Source organism: Urocampus carinirostris, chromosome 7 (genome assembly GCF_059441175.1).
Source record: "Urocampus carinirostris isolate Australia breed hairy pipefish chromosome 7, RoL_Ucar_1.0, whole genome shotgun sequence".
Classification (NCBI taxonomy): Eukaryota; Metazoa; Chordata; class Actinopteri; order Syngnathiformes; family Syngnathidae; genus Urocampus; species Urocampus carinirostris.
Window position 1 is genome coordinate 27043346 of NC_142355.1, and position 14238 is coordinate 27057583.

General features: G+C 43.4%; 1 protein-coding gene across 2 annotated transcripts in view; it reads right to left on the minus strand.

Annotated features, from left to right (window-relative positions):
• The window catches only part of LOC148362824 (uncharacterized), a 49567-nt gene that overhangs the window by 35191 nt on the left and 138 nt on the right, over positions 1 to 14238 (minus strand). The window lies entirely within an intron of this gene.

Sequence of the window (14238 nt, forward strand, 5' to 3'; positions counted from 1 at the left end):
ATGCACCTCTTTTAGTTTGCTAAGCCAGGAAATGATTAAAGTATTTGATTCTGGTTCCTCATCAGTCGATGCTGCTCGTTCAATCTTGAACATCCGCCAGGGGAGACGCTCCATTGCCGACTATGCCATTGACTTCCGCACTCTAGCAGCCCAGAGTCACTGGAACGAAGAGGCGCTGGTCGACGCCTACCTCCATAGCTTGTCCGGTTATCTCAAAGACGAATTGGTATCCCACGCTCCTCCGGTAACTCTTGACAACGCTATCGAACTGACCGCCCGGATCGACCGTAGGGTCCAGGCAAGACGCCGAGAGAGAGAAGATCCCAGCCAATCCATCACCAGGCAAAGTCAAGACATGAGTAAGATACCGAACCCCCCAACCACTTCTACCGCACCTCATGAGATGATGGAGGTGGACCGCACCTTTCTCTCCGTCGAAGAGCGCCTGCGAAGGCGTTCCGAACGGTTATGTTTTTACTGCGGCGGCCAGGGACATAGGGTGGTCAATTGCCCGTTAAAAGCCAACGCTCGTCGGATATAGGGGACGTCCGATTGAGCTCGGCTTTAGTATCGTCCCCCAAAACTGATAGACCTGTTCTCCGGGCAAATCTCATTATTTCCGGTTCATCTCAGCCCTTCCATGCCCTGATCGATTCTGGCGCCGAAACAAATATCCTGGATTTGTCACTCGCACACAAGATGGGGATTAAAACCCTTCCTAACCCGGTATCAGCTCGGGCTTTGGATGGTCACCTATTAGGCACCGTATCCCAAATAACTGAACCCATAGAACTACAGTTGTCTGGAAATCACAGAGAGAAGATCCAATTTCATTTACTTCACTCTCCTAACCAACCCCTTGTTCTGGGTCATCCTTGGTTGGTGCAACACAACCCCCATTTCGACTGGCGCACTGGGTCGATACTTGAATGGGGCATGGACTGTCACCAAACCTGTCTGCGAGCTGCTCCTTACCCAAATCATCCTGTTTCCACGAGGGCCCCACCCAATCTGTCCAAGGTCCCAGCCTGTTACCACCACCTACGGGAGGTCTTCAGTAAAGCTAAGGCCTCTTCCTTGCCCCCTCATAGACCTTATGACTGCGCGATTGATCTCCTGCCAGGGTCCGCTCCTCCTCGGGGCCGCCTCTACTCCCTGTCCATTCCCGAGAGGAAGGCCATGGAGGAGTACATTTCCGATGCCTTGGCGGCTGGTATCATTCGACCCTCCTCTTCTCCTGCAGGGGCGGGGTTCTTTTTTGTGGGAAAGAAGGACGGGTCACTCCGGCCCTGTATAGATTATCGGGGCCTTGATGAAATCACGGTTAAAAATCGCTATCCCTTGCCTCTGCTTGCCTCTGCATTTGAGCTTCTACAGGGGGCCACGATCTTCACTAAACTTGATCTGCGCAACGCCTACCACTTAGTCCGTATCCAGGAGGGTGATGAGTGGAAGACAGCATTCAACACACCCACCGGTCACTACGAGTACCTGGTAATGCCGTTCGGATTAACCAATGCTCCAGCCGTTTTCCAATCCTTGATAAATGACATTTTACGAGATGTGCTTAATCGTTTTGTTTTTGTGTATCTGGACGATATCTTAATTTTCTCAAAGTCCCTCGATGAACACCGAAAACATGTCCAGCTGGTTCTCCGTCGTCTCCTAGAGAACTCTTTATTTGTTAAAGCAGAGAAGTGCGAGTTTCACGCCAAGACAGTCTCGTTCCTGGGCTACATCGTGGCGGAGGGGACCCTTCAGATGGATCCTGCGAAGGTATCAGCAGTCACCTCTTGGCCTGTCCCTGAGTCTCGGAAAAAACTCCAACAATTCCTTGGTTTTGCCAATTTCTACCGGAGGTTCATCAGGAACTACAGTTCGGTGGCAGCTCCTCTCACGCTTCTTACCAGCCCTAAAGAGCCATTTCGGTGGTCTTCCGAGGCTAATGCAGCTTTCAACCGTCTAAAAACTCATTTCTCTACGGCCCCCATACTCCAGGTGCCTGACCCTGCGCGCCAACTGGTGGTGGAGGTGGACGCCTCAGATGTGGGAGTGGGTGCTGTCCTGTCCCAGCGGTCTGACAAGGACCAGAAGATGCACCCGTGCGCCTTCTTTTCCCGGCGGTTGTCCCCGGCCGAACGCAACTACGACGTGGGGGATCGTGAGTTGTTGGCCGTCAAGCTAGCCCTGGAGGAATGGCGACATTGGTTGGAGGGGGTAACGGTGCCGTTCATAGTTTGGACTGACCACAAGAACTTAGAATATATTAGATCGGCCAAGCGGCTCAACCCTCGCCAGTCACGTTGGGCCCTGTTTTTCACCCGCTTTAACTTTACTCTGTCCTACAGACCCGGATCTCGTAATGTGAAGCCCGACGCGCTCTCCCGGCAATTCCAGAATTCCAATGAAACACCTCAGGATCCCGCAACGGTCCTTCCAGCTTCCCGTATGGTGGCAGCAGTTTCCTGGGATATCGAGTCAGAGAGGCGTTACCCGATCAGGCGGGCCCCAGCTCCTGTCCCGAGGGTCGACTATTCGTCTCCGAACCCTTACGGTCCGAGGTCCTCCAATGGGGGCACAATTCTCACTTTTCTTGCCATCCGGGGTCAGCTCGGACTCACAGTTTCTTGTCCCGACGCTTCTGGTGGCCTACCATGGCCAAGGACGTTAGGGAATATGTCTCCGCCTGTCAAGTGTGCGCCCAGAACAAAGCATCCCACCAACGTCTGGCCGGTCTGTTACATCCACTTCCGGTACCCCGCCGCCCATGGTCCCACATCTCCTTGGACTTTGTGACGGGGTTGCCAGTATCCGAGGGGATGACGACTGTACTAACTATCGTGGACCGGTTCAGTAAGATGGTCCATTTCGTGGCACTACCAAAGCTCCCCTCCGCCAAGGAAACTGCATTGATAGTCCAGCAACATGTGTTCCGCCTCCATGGCATCCCTCTGGACATTGTTTCTGACCGGGGTCCCCAATTCTCATCCGCGTTTTGGAAGGAGTTCTGTCGTCTGTTGGGTGCCTCAGTCAGCCTCTCATCGGGGTTCCACCCTCAATCCAATGGTCAGTCTGAGCGAGTGAACCAAGATTTGGAAACGGCACTTCGCTGTATGGTCTCTAGTGAACCGTTGTCTTGGGCTCGGCAATTGGGATGGGTGGAGTATGCTCACAATTCCTTGGTTAGCTCCTCCACTGGAATGTCCCCCTTCCAGTGCGTATATGGGTACCAACCCCCTATGTTCCCTAGTCAAGAAGAGGAAGTAAACTGCCCGTCAGCTACGGCGAACGCACGCCGCTGTCGGCGAACTTGGGCTCGTGCTCGGGCCACACTCCTTCGGGCAAGCAAGGCTCATTCCGTCGGGGCTAATCGACGGAGGAGTCCTGCTCCGAATTACCAGGTGGGCCAGAAGGTGTGGCTTGCATCAGCTGATCTTCCACTGAAGGCTGAGTCGAGGAAACTGGCTCCTCGGTATCTTGGTCCGTTTCCTATAGTAAGAATTATCAACTCCTCAGCAGTCCGTCTCCGTCTACCAAGATCTATGAGAGTGCACCCCACGTTTCATGTCTCCCGAATCAAGCCCGTCAGCCAGAGCCCGTTGGCACCCATTCCACCTCCTCCCCCGGCTCCACGCTCCTTGGACGGGGAGCCTATCTATACAGTGCGCCGCCTGCTCCGCTCCCGACGCAGGGGTCGGGGCTTCCAGTACTTGGTCGATTGGGAGGGATATGGTCCGGAGGAGAGATCATGGATTCCCAGCAGGCAGATCCTGGACCGATCTCTTGTGGCAGAATTCCATCGACTGCATCCTGACCAACCAGCGCCACGCCGTGGTCGTCGTCGTAGGTCCGGCGCTGCTACCCTTCCACCGGCGGACCCACCCGCTACCGCCCCTTCAGATGCGGACGAAGGGGTGTCTATTCACTCGGAAGAATTCTGAGGTACTGTGCTGTTTGTTCTCAGTTTACCTGTGGATATTTTTTTTTGTTTTGTGCGCTGCTAACGGATTTATTATCCGTCCCCGGGGATCGCTGGTGTGATGGTGACCTTCTGGGGTTCATCGGACGACCTCTGGGCCCTCCATTTTGGATTATTGGTGATGTATTTTGGGTTTTGGGGGATTATTCGTAACTGGCCTGTGACTTTTGTTCCTTGGATTACCGGTGTTTCCATGTGACGTGTTTGGATTTTTTTTTTTTCCCTGGGGGACTTCTGGAGCCGTCCCTTGAGGGGGGGGTTCTGTCGTGATTACCTAACTGGAGCCACCTGAGGTAATCAGCTGGTGTGCTGGAACGCGATTTCCTGATTGGTGGAAGCTTTCTACATAAGCTGTCAGCGTCCAGAGATGGACGTTCGAGTGTACTCCTCGTTTCCCTGAGTGAGCCTCCAACATTCAAGTTTACGATCTACTCTTCCGTCCCGGCCACCGACTTACCTGCTACGTTACTCGTCACGCGTTTTCACCACGGAGTTGCCATATCGTCCAAAGAGGCTTTCTGCTACCAAGAGCCGACGTCCCAAGCCTGCTCCACCGAACCTTGTCCAAATAAATCCTTTAACTGACGCTATTGGATCCGAGTGCTTGTTCTGGTCCATGACAGGGTATGACTCGGACGAGGCTTGAACCACAACCTCCCAGTCTCGGGGCGGGCGCCATACCCCCAAGGCCACCGAGCTGGTAAAAGAAATATAACATGCAAATATCTGCATGTATATTTATCACAAATGCAAATGAGAAAAATTGGATAGGTCTCCAGGCCCAGGCCACTCCAACAGTTTGCCCAACCGCGATCTAGAGGAATTACTCAACATTGCAGGCTTTTTTTTAAGAGATAACGTTGTTAAAGAACCACTTTCAAGATTACACTTTTGTATGCTAATAGGAAAACATTTAGCCAAATCTGAACGTTTTCAGTTATTGGCAGCTCGGCATTGACAAGCATTTGTAGTTATATTCATCTATCTATCTATCTATCTATCTATCTACCTACCTACCTACCCTGGGCATATCCCTTGACCGACAGCTAGACATATACATACAAAAATAAAAATGGGAAAAAGTAGCAAAAAACCATGGCCAACCTAAATGCCCAAACACCCAAACAAGTTAAGCACCTCAGCACCCAAGTTGGTCATGCTTTCGTCCCTCCAGATGAATCGGGACACAAGAAAGCGGCCATGTCACTTGGGTCAGGGTGACACAACACACTCTTCTTTTCAACAGCAGGGCCCGACAGCTTTCACTGGTTTACCCCTGCCGCATCATACGGGTGCCCTGCCCATCCCTTAGAACATGTCTAAACATCCCACTATCTTTTTACAACACTTCTCCACTCATTCCTATCACCAACAAGAGCTCTAGCTTCCACTAGATTTAGACCTCTTTCCTGCAGTGCATTCATTACACCATCCATCCACGTCAATCGCGGTCTTCATCTTGGTCTCCTTCCATTGACTTCTGCACTGTAGATCCTCTTCAACATTTGCTCCTCATCCATCCTCTCTATGTGTCCAAACCATCCGAGTACTCTCTTATCCACATGCTTGCTCAATTCCACTACTACTCAGTTAGTTATATTTAGTTGACCAAAATGTACCATCATCAATGATGGCGGACCAGGCAATTCGCACCAAGGCCTTCAGTGATGGCCTTTGGTGATCTGTCTTAGGAGTGAACGACACGAGCCACCAATCAAGAGCCGGTTTACCTTTAACATGCTTTTCTCTTGTGATTGGTCAATATGCATGTTGACGTTAAATTTCTTGAGTATAAAAAAGGTTAAATTTGTTTTTATTTAATGTTTTTTATACATCTGTAAAAAAAATGTATTTATGTTTTTTTGTGTTTTTCAGGGCTAACAAATGTGAGGTTTATTCTTCCACTATAAAATAATGTGTAATGTGTATGTGTAATAAACATTTTGTTGTGTATTTTTCAGAGATTCCAAGTTGGTTTACATTAGAGTTGCTTAGTATAAAATGTTCAAAGTTTAAATGAGTTTAAAGTTCACTGTAGAATGAAAAGATAAATGCTGTTATAATTTAGTAGAATAAAGGTTTTGGTGCATTACCACCCCCTAGCTGACATTTCTCGAGGATTTTTAGAAGGCTCTCACTTTGCCAACTGGAAACCAGATTGGCTAAACCAACAGTGTTATGCTACAGGGCCATCAAAATTGTTTATGAAGGCCTTCGGGCAGATCTCTGAGCCTAGCAAAAACTAATGGCTGAAGTGTGATTGGTTTAATGCTTGAATATGAAAGCACACATCTGGAAGCAGCATAACCGGGTGGGAAAGCAATTAAAGGAAGCTGACAGACAATCTGGAATGATCTAAGAAGTATTTACAGACATATTACAACTAACATTAAGTGATTCCGATATTTTGAGGCCAGCAGATGCCCCACCACTGCATAAATGTCATTAATGGGGAAGTTAATGTCCTTTATGAACATGTTTCACCACAATATTCATTCCCACTCAGGAATAAAGCAAATTAGAAGTGCAGATTAAATATTCTCCTGATCAGCAATCGATTACTCCTGTCTGTGGCTGCGTTTCAGGATGCAACCTCCTCAGCGGCAGTCACTTTCTTTTCATAGAAAGCTCACCACATTTCAACCTATCACTTTGTCCATTTTGCAAGATCATTTTTTTTTTCATTTTAACTATTTCTACGGCAACGTGTAGCCTGCAGGGCAGCATAGCTGCCCCTTCGCCGACACGTGTTTACAATCCATCCCAAAGTCACAGCGCCTTCTTCTACATGACCAAACATGGTCGCTTGTGGAGGAGGAAAAAAAGAATTACTGACAGGGGAGACAAATTCCAAACAGTTTACGTGGGGTGACATGCCGTCGTTGACGCCTATTTAAATGTTTGCGTGAACTTGAGCTGGTAAGAAGTTTGTTATTGGTGGATACTGGGATTGCTGGTAGAATGCTGTTCCACTTTACAACAAATTAATTAGTCTGTTTAAGTTTGTTGGGAAATAAAGTGACTTTTGTCCAAAGCCAAAATGTGTGTCTCCTTCTAGTGCAGCGGTTCTTAAATAGTGGGGTAGCAAGGTGGGCGTGATTGAAATCGGGAACTTTTTTTTACTGTCCTAGAATAAAGTGCATTGCACCTCCATTGCATTAGGGGGCAGAAGCTCTCTCATTGGTAGAGTTAGCACTCGATGGTAAAGCATCCGCACTTTGAACATTAATAGCTAAGAGAATAAATATGAAGTGTCGACACTTAGTGTTGCAAAACCTCAAGCGACCCTATGAATTATTATTTAACAAGAATGAGATGACCAGCGCAGCACGGCGGGGCAGTGGTTAGCACGTGTGTGCCACAGTTCTGAGGTCATGAGATCGAACCTCCTATGTGGAGTTTGCATGTTCTCCCCGTGCTTGCGTGGGTTTCCTCCAGGCATTCCGGTTTCCTCTCACATTCCAAAAACATGCATGTCAGGTTAATTGGCCGGTCCAAATTGTCCCTAGCTGTGAATGAGCGAGCAAATTGTCTGTCCCTGCAACTGGCTAGCAACCAAATCAGGGTGTCCCCTGCCCACTGCCCGAAGATAACTGGGATGGGCTACAGCACCCCCGCGACCCTACTGAGGATAAGTGGTGCAGATAATAGATGGATGAAGATGATCAGCGGAGAGAGACTGGGATAGATAGGAAAATGAAAGTCTCCCGAAAGCTAAGATGAGAAGGTTTAATAAGTCATATGTAACAATCAGCTTCACTGCCACCACTGTTTTAGACGAGGAAATACTGGTGTGCTTGCTCTGTTTGAAAATGTTGGCAGCAGACAGCATGAAGCCAAATGAATTAAGCTGTCTATTAACGACATTACACCAAAATTATGGTCGTGAGATGCTTGAGGTTTTTTTTTTGGTGTGTGTGTGTGTGTGTGGGGTGACAGAAAATAATTGAGAACCACTGCTATAGTTGTAACGAAAAGTATTACTTTTTTTAAATTTTGCTTCACTGTTTAACAAGTATGTGCAATACATTTTAAGCCAACAAATTATATTTTGTGTATATTTATTGTAACAATGGTCATTTGTGTGTCCCTCAATTTTTGGGTTTCATTTTAGACTGCACATTTATAACGCAAATTACATTTTTAAACAAGGGAACAATTTCATTTAAAGGTCTTCGTTCCCAAAGCAGGTACTAAAACTGCTCATCTGTTCAATAATGCAATCTTATTTTGGAAAAGTATCTGTAGAAATGAAAAAAAAAACCATTTTCATTTGTCATGTGGAAAATCCTTATTATTAAGGATACTTACAAACTACTATTTGTAAATAAATTGTATACCAAAATTGTACCCTGCAAAAATGTTAATTTTAAGTATTATTTATCCTATGTTACTGTGTTTTGATATTAAAATGAGAAGAATACTTGAAATTTGCAAAAGAAATTGTTATTCGGTAGATACTGTATTTAGTTTTCTTTTCTCATTAAAATGATTCTTATAGGGACAATGTGTATTATTTTGCGCCTCCTAGTGGTAAAACAAACTTTATTATAAAGAAAAAACAATGGTTTGAAGCAATAATACATGAACTACCATACAAACGTGCAATTTATTTAAATACCTATAGGATGAGAAATTTGCATTTATTATGACATACTATGAGGTTCACCTAGAGTGAGCTGAAATTATTGTCTGCCATCTTGCTGATACAGGTACCCCAAAAAACCTTGTGAAAAGCTGGACAAAGAAATGAGAGGAAAAACGACATGGTTTGGTCTCTTTGATTTCCTATAGTTCTTCTTTTTAGTTTGTAGCACTTGTCTTTGGTTGCACTACACAACACAGCACCATCTAGTGGTCAAAAAATACACATTGTCTCTTTAACTAACCTACTGTATCACAACGCGGGGGAAGAAAATTGTTTTTCTCATCATAAGTATGTGCCCTGCGTCCTTCCTCTTTCATGTTTTGTTCAGTTACAACAAGTTGATATCCCACTGTATCACGTGTCTTTCTCTTTCATGGTTTGTTCATTTAGATATACGTAGTTAGAGTTTCGACATCATGGAGCAGGGATGCATAGTCGAGCCTGTTGTTAGAGGGGCTTCGATGTCTTTGAATTTTGAAGATCCTGGTATGCTTTTGTTGTTCTGTTTCTGAACACATTTCGAAACTTATTCTTTTTTTCCTCTTGCCCAGGCTCACCGGAAACGAATAATCCGAAAGAAACAGCAGAACGTGCTACAGACACAATGTTACTACGTGAACATGAATAATATAAAATATACTTTTTTTCCTGGCTGGCCTTCAGTATGAACAAAGGTGTAACTACAATTTATATTCCTGCTGGAGAGCTGACAAGACAGCGCGAGCCATCATTTCGCTCGGCCTCCTTTTAAGGAAACAGGCGGCCGCCCTTGTTTTCGGTCGAGCCCGTGGACGGAGAACGAAGTTTACACTCGCAAATATCTGCCGCCGCAACACAAAGTGACAGTCCCGAAATAACCTCTTTCCGTTTAGATTGCCATGAATCAACATTCCAGACGCTTTCTCAGGGGATTCCCGAGTATGAGAATGAAGCCGATGCCGCATCTGTACTCTCATTGAATGGCAGATTTAAGGCTGAATAAAATTTTTGATATTGTTGTTGTATAAATACGGGACAAAACTGAAAAGAAATCTCCATTAGAAGATGCATTTTAGTGGGTTCAGTCTTGTTGCTAGGCAGAATTAAAAGGGTACAAGGATGACCCCCTCATAAACCGGTAAGAATGAAATAATTACGATTGCTCAAATTCACTATTGATTGTATTTTATACAAATTTCATGCAGTTTTCGTCACGGCTCAAAAGAAAAACGTATCAGTTTCACAATTCTCAATGTCAACGATGCTGACTCCTAGTGGCGTCACAGGGATTGGAAACAGGCAAAACAAAATGGTATAAAGTCAGATTACATTTAGAAATAAGGTGCATAATTAGTACGATAAAAAACCACAGCGCCATCTGCTAGACGGAGGGCAGCACTCCATTATCAGAACACTGAATGAAATAAAGCCACCAAAGTAACAACACTTAAGGGCATAATCCCCAATAGCTTCTTTTGTAATTTAAAAAAAAATTATGTTGTTTTTTTTTGCTTTTGTTTTTAGAAAATCTCCTTGGTGTTACATTCGCAATTCAACCATAGCACCATCTGCTGGACGGAGGGCAGCACTATATTATCAGAACCATGAATAAAATAAAGGTTTTAGTCTTAAACAAGCCACCAAAATAACAACACTTAAGGACGTAATCCCCAGTAGTTTATTTTGTATTTTTGACATAGGGAACCTATATATATATTATTTTTGTTTATTTTTTTATTTTATTTTTTTTCCATAAAAGCTTCTTGCTGTTACATTCACAATTCAACCATAGCACCGCCTGCTGGACGGAGGGCAGCACTACCTCATCAGAACCATAAAAGAAATTGTTTTTTCGTTTTCCACAATCTGCCAAAATACTACCACTGAGCGACCTACACTCAAATTGTTTCTCATGCATATTATTATTATAAAATTATTATTTTTTTTATTTTTTTCAAGAAAGGTTTTCAAGCTGTTTTAGTGCAATTTAATTATAGCCCCATCTGCTGGATGGAGGAAATCAGAACCTCATAGGACCGTGAATGAAATAAATGTTTACGCTTTCGAGAAAAAAATAATATATCTGGGACCTAATTAAAAAATACGATTTTTTTTCCTTTGTTTTTTTAACTCATATAGCCGATTTACCAATAACGCTAAGAATAAAATCTTACCCCATTGGCAGAATATTTGGACAATTTTAGGTATATTTCTAATCATTTTACGATTTTTGTATCTTATTTGTCCAACAAAATAGGAAAAATCATCCTTGAAGTTGTCTCTAAGCATAACATGAACAATTTTGGTAATTGCAAGTCATGATTACTGATGTGACTCAGCTGTGCCCGCTCCTTTGGCGCCAACTGCCACGGCCTCTGATTGGCTCCCGATCAGTATTCGTACCCAGCCCTGTCTGTCCCCTTTTGTCAGTCTGTCTGCGAACCTCAGTTAACATTAGGCAAGCCTTTTTCTACCCTGACTCCTTCCTATCCCGCTTTTTTTGCTCCCGTCTGTTCCCTGGCTTTGACCTATTTGATCCTGACCACGTCTGCTCTCCCGTCCCGGCTCATAACCTCTTTTTGTCCCCGACTACGTCTACTCTCCCGTTCTGGCTTAGAACTCGCTTCCGACCCCGACCACGCTTTGGTCTCCCAGTCCGACTACCGACCCGCTTTTTTCCGTCCCTGACACCGCCATCGCTCACTACGGAACATCCACTTCCGCGTTTGGAGCACCATCCGAGTACAAGGGCGATTTGCTTCCCGCGTCCAGCGAACACCAGATCGTGGGCGCAGCCCTTTCCCTATCCTGTAATAAAACTTGTGAGAAACGTAACACAATTGGGTCCTGTTTCCGTTCTGGTCCTGACAAGAATTCATTTTTACATAGATTTTTTTTTTTTAATAAAACATTGAAAAGAATCTGACATCTGCTTTATAATACAGTTTCGCTCATTTTAAGTATAACATTATGTTATTTGAGTTATAGAAAAATCTCAAAACTAGAAAAAAAAAACACATACACAGAAAAATCATTTAATTATGTCAAAGGGGTAAGATTATTTGTATCTATTTTTGAGAGGAAACAGCATCGAAACAAATACAACAAAAAGTGTAATCTTAAAAAAGTAAAATGATAAAAAAAACATGCTACTGTGAGACATTAATGTTACAAATGCTTGTTTATATGGTAGTTTGTGTCTTTTTGATGAATATTCAGATCAATATTGTTGTTTTTTACCACTAGGAACTGCAGAATAATACAAAATGTCCCAGTGAGGTCTGTGATAATAACAACAATAGCAATAATAACAGTTATGATATAATAATAGTAACAATAACAACAAGGTTAACGATAGTTGTAAACGCCGTATTTCCAATCTCTAGTATCACTCATACCCCATTTCTTCATCTCTGTATTCTGCCAGTAATGTTTTTTTTTTTTAATTTAAATTTGAACAGGTGAATAGTTGGACATTGTCTGATCTCGTGTTGTAAACTGTTCCAAAGTTTGACTCCACACACAGTCACACACATACTTTTCCTGGTGGTTCTCACCAGTGGGATTTTGAATTTACTACAGCCCCTTAAGTTATCATTTCCCTCTTTCCAAGTGAATCATTTTTGGATGTTTTCTGGCGCAATGTTTTTGTTGCCTTTAAATAGCATTTGTGAAGTGAAAATTTTTACTAAATCCTCATCAACCCTTAATTACTAGTTTCTTGCTATGAAACATTTACTGCAGCTAGAGCTGTAACACATTAAATCATCAATAATAACCTCATTAAATTGTATTTTTTTTTTTTAGGAATATAGCCACATTTACTCAAAGGACACACGTGCACGAAATCCATTCTCCTCTTTTCCTCCTCAAAAATTCCAATTACTTTTGAATCAAAAAGGTCTTTCCTATTGCCATCGAAGCTAATGCTGAAAGTCGAGCCCGTTCTGTCATATTCCAGGCATACGTTTCTATTCGATTTAGGGCTAAAAATGTGTGTTCGATAGAAGCAGTGGACACGGGGATAATGTATTTTTGATCGCCTTATCGTTGTGATATTCCCGTTACCGCCCACTAGCAAGTCGTAGTTTGTAAAACCGTTGACATTACCCATGGCCTTCTAGAATGCCCTCGCTCCAACAACTTAAAATTCGATTGGCTATACCATTGCAGCCATGTCATCCTGGAAGGGGGATTAACTCCTGGGCGGCCCCTTCTCAAGGTTTCTTCATTTTCCTCATGTTGAGTTTTTCCTTGCCCCCATGTAGGTTTTAGATCAGGGAATGGTGTCATAATAGTCTGTAGTTTGCAATAATCTGTGGTTTGTGCAGCCCTTTGAGACTCCTTGTGATTAAGGGTGCCACAAATAAACATGACTTGACTTGAAAGGAAAGTGTGCTCTTTTCCACCAAGTGCCACCTATTGGTCTATAATAGGTACTACCAAATGTTTGTATACTTAATTATGTCTTTCCTCTTATAAGCAAATGTTACAAAAGGAGAGCGTTGTAAATAAATAGTTGTGTTGAAAAAATGTTCAGCACATCTCAAGGAGGGGAAGGCTGAACACTAAAACAGAAAGTTATAAATGTAAATAAATAATTACCATTTACAGTTTTTTACTATAGATAGAGTTGTTATTACAGACCTATCTTCTATTTATTTTTTAAAATCCTGTATCTACGGTTTCATATGAAAATGTGTTTTTTCCCCCCCTCAGATTGCCATCTACTGGATTGCGTGAGTGCTGTATCATATATACATAACAGATAAAAAAAAAAACAATAATTGAATCATAATTTGAAACCTTAGATAGTAAAACAGTCGTTAGATTGCATAATGTTTCTAGCTTCTCAAATTCCATTGGCAGAATATTTTGACAATTTTAGGTATATTTCTCGCCTTTTTCAGATTATTGTTTTTTTATTCATCCAACAATGTCACGGTTGCTATGGCGCCCAATTGGCCCCGCCCGTGTGTCGCCAGCTGAGGCTCATTGACAGATTTGCTTTCCGTCTATTTAACCTCAGTGCTCTCATTTTTCCTTTATCAGTCCGTCAACGAACCTCTGCCCCGCAAGACGTGGGTTTTGACTTGGTCCTGTTGCTGTTGGAAGTCCCTGTCCGGTATTGTTCCCGTCTAGTTTGTCCTGTTTATTTTCAATATCCTGCTTCATTATCTATCCTGTCTGTCCCGTCCTGTCTGGTATCGACCATATCTGTCCGATATCAACTCGGGCAATTGATATCGATCTCGACTCGATCTCATTTCACGCCAGACTGCTGCCTAACCTGCATGACTCCCCATTACCCGTAAAATAAAAGGCTTGTGTGAGTGACGTCACGCGTTTGGGTCCTGATTCGGTTCTGGTTCATGACAGACAAAAAAGGAAAAATAATCTTTAAAGTTGTCTCCAAGCATAACATGAATGATTTTGGTAATTGTAACAACCAATTTTTATATAGTTAAAAAAAAACTAAAGGGTAATCTTTCTCCATTACCTTTTAAGTCCTATGAAGAGTTTTGCCTAATGTGTACTTGACATTTTAAATAATTTACAATTCTTTTGCCAGTTTTATTTTGAGTATTTAGTCAGGTTTTTTTATTGAGTGAAGTATTTTCATCATTGCCTA